Raw genomic sequence first — 3,686 nt, forward strand, 5'->3', positions numbered from 1 at the left:
TGTCTGCCGCGTCTCTCTCGCTCTCTCCGTCTTACAAACGTGTCCTCTTGAGCGGCGGTTCCCTTCGAGGGCGGAGTGTACCATCCGATCTTGCTACGTATTGTTGACAATAATAATAATATCAACTATGATATTGATGATAAAGATATTATTGATAACAATAATAATATTATTATTATTATTAATGATGATGATGGTGATGATGATGATGATGATGATGATGATGATGATGATGATGATGATGATGATGATGATGATGATGAGGGTGAGGGTGAAGATGAAGATGAAGATGAAGATGAAGATGATGATGATGGTGATGATGGTGATGATGATGATAATAATAATGATAATGATAATACTACTACTACTACTACTACTAATAATAATAATAATAATAACAATATTATTATTATTATTCTAATTATTAAAAATGATAGTGGTGATAATAATAATAATAATAATAATAATGATAATAATGATAATAGTAATAACAATGATAATGATAATAATGATAATAATAATAATTATAATAATAATGATGAGAATAATAAGGATAATGACATTGATAATGGTAGTGATATTGATGATAATGATAATGATATTGATGATAATGGTAATGATAATGCTAATAACAATGATAAAACTAGTAATAAAAAAAAAGGAAGCAATGATAAAACATGACAATGATAACAATAATAATAAACACAATAATGACCTTAATAATGATAATGGTAATAACAACACTAATAATGATGATTATGGGGATGATAATAATATTAATCATAATGATAACAACAACAAAAGCAATAATGATAATAATGATGATAGTAACAATAGTATAAGGGCGTCTTTCTCGTTCAGGATGTCTGGAGTGTCGTCACTGTCGACAGAGCGTTCAGTCAAACCAATATGCATATCTTCATGGTACCTTGAAATAAAGGCATCGGTTGGTACAGAACTGATCTATGTATGTATGTATTTAGGGTAACTCTCATTTGCAGCAGGGCTTCATCTTACTTATTAGGAGCATTGGTACATAGCGAAGTTAGGGCTTCTTTAACAACACTCACTGTACATTCCATTAATCATAAGTGAATAAACTAAAGTGAAATTGAAGTGTGTGTTGAGGGCCTGACATAAATCTCTGAGGGGGTCATTGTTAAGCTCTCCTCCTCCATCACCTTGGACAGCTTGTGGGGGACCATACACTGTCACAAGTGTGTCAGCAGTTTTATCCTTCAGGGCGACAAGCTCAACAAATCTCGACAAGTGTACTACATGTTAAGAAGGTTGGAGACTAAGCGATCAGCAGATGCCTGAAGTGGACATGACAGTTCTGTGGTGATGTAAGACGGGCTCTACAATTGGAGTGTTCTTTTCGAAACTAACATCAGTCACATTCCTTAATATATTTCTTCACACCAAAGAGCATGTTGAAAAAAAAAAAAAAAAAATGTTAACTTAACATTAAATCCTATACTCATTCATTTGAAGTTCTACTCTTAGTGCGCTTTTGAAAATAAACAGCAGAGGACAATTATCTGTGTAGATGGTAAACTTGCGGTCATAAATGTATGGATCAAAGGCCCGCACAGCCTCAATGATGACTATAACTTCACTGTTAGTAGCTTGTACCTTGTTTCGGCTCCCTTCATCTTCCTTGAATAATAAGAAATGGCATGTTCCTTTCCGCCTGCGCCTTGCTGCATCAAACATGCTTCCACTGCTACCTTGGATACATCTGTATGAATGTGAAATTCTTTTGAATAATCTATACTGGCCAGTATGAGGGTTGTAATTAATTTACGGGGCCTCTCGTCACCCTCGGCGTTTTATAACGTATATAATATAAAGTAAACATTCAGAACTTTCAGCACTTTGCGCTTTGCCTGCACCTTTAGTGCCTTGATCTTGCAGGTCGCACGAGACTACAGTAGACTTAATCAGTACCCCATCTCAGACCCACAGCTCTCATCTACACCAGGGCAGTCTTTGTGGGCTTTGACCCCTAGGTAGGGAGGCCCATTAGTCTGAGGCGTCATTTGGGTGCACGTTTTTTTTAATTCTAACTATTTTTCCTGTCTTCATGTGACTTTCCTGAGCCTACCGGAGTTCCCTTGTGTGCTCCTGTATTAACTTGGAGGGTAGGCATTGAATTACCGTCCATCGCCTAGGCAAGTTCGGCGGTAAGGAAGTGTCCTCCACATAACTTGATCCCCCTTGGGTACTGGAGAACACAACCAGGCTTCCATTAGAGGATAGAGGACAGAAAACTGCCATACTCTTTCTTAGCTGTTGCTGTTTGGTTGATTAACAATAGTTAAGGGTTATCTGGTCCCTTCAGGACAATAGGCACAGGCCCAGGGTTCGGACTTGGTCCGAAACCCAGCAAGGTTGACTCCCCGGCTATCCCTTTTCCTTCTCAAGAAGGGTGGACGACCCATGACACACCTAAGACTAATGCGACTTTGAACAATGGAACCCCTACTACTGACAAACGTGAACGAGTTTTTGCAATTCCTCCAGAAAATGCAAGGTATTTGACTGACAAATGCGTGAATATAAATTCATTCAGTTTTGAACGTTAACCCCTTCATCATCAAGAAGTTCAAAAGGACGGCGATATTTATTTTGTCCATAAATTGCGAGATGGTAACCTCCTTGCAAAAGTGCAATTCAATTCCTAGGTTAATGACAAACTGATGCAGATTCATATTTTGAAAGTAAAAGTAACATTCCCTACTGGCCCGAATACATGTAAAGGAGTCATTTTTAACAGGGATTTAAGGACAATAGAGGAGAGAGAAATTATTGAATATGGAGGACCAAAGTGTAGTGGACGTGAACTGCATGACTAAGAAAGACGGGAATGTGCGAGCAAAAGCCGGATTGTGCCTTTTGACTTTTGCTTTGAGTAATATTCCTGTGTATGAACGTGTCCAAGTGCGACCTTATACTAAAAAAATCCTATGCGTTGTAATAGATGTAAAAAAATGGACACACGATGCAATGATAAAGATACTAGTAAATTTACTTGTTGTAAATGTGCTGGAGCTCATGACACTACTGAATATGCTGAGAAAACTTTCAGGTGTACTAACTGTGGAGGTCTTCATCAATCTTGCTCTGCCGAGTGCAGCAGTTTGAAGACGAAGACTGAAATATTAGCATACATGAGAGGACATGATGTGGAAGGTTTGACCATAAAACCTAATACTTCCTACACTTCAGCAGCAACTAACAACACTCCCAGTGCAAGCAATATTAGTCAAGAGATAGCGGCTAAGGACAAAGAAATTGTTGATTTGAAGAATACTGTTAACGAATAAATGGATCAAATTAAAGAACTGAATAATATAAATCAACAAATTACTGAATCAACCCAGCAAAACAACAACAGCATCATAAGGAGGAGGATACCAAATCACAATCTGGATCGCGCCTTCTCGTCCAGGTGGCTCCTGCCAGGACTTTTTTTTTTTTTTTTTTGGTGTGTATCAGAACAGATCATCTACTGGCAGCGGGATGCAGGACATGGAGGCTTTTGTCTCCGAAAATACCCATGGGAGGCCCCGGTAGCATAGGAGAGGAGGCGAACCTCTCTCCCAGAAAAAGAAAATTAAAACCGGCAGACAAGGCACTTCCAAACTCCATAAAACGTAATCTTCGCATTAACCATTATATAA

Source organism: Penaeus chinensis, chromosome 31, assembly GCF_019202785.1.
Source record: "Penaeus chinensis breed Huanghai No. 1 chromosome 31, ASM1920278v2, whole genome shotgun sequence".
Classification (NCBI taxonomy): domain Eukaryota; kingdom Metazoa; phylum Arthropoda; class Malacostraca; order Decapoda; family Penaeidae; genus Penaeus; species Penaeus chinensis.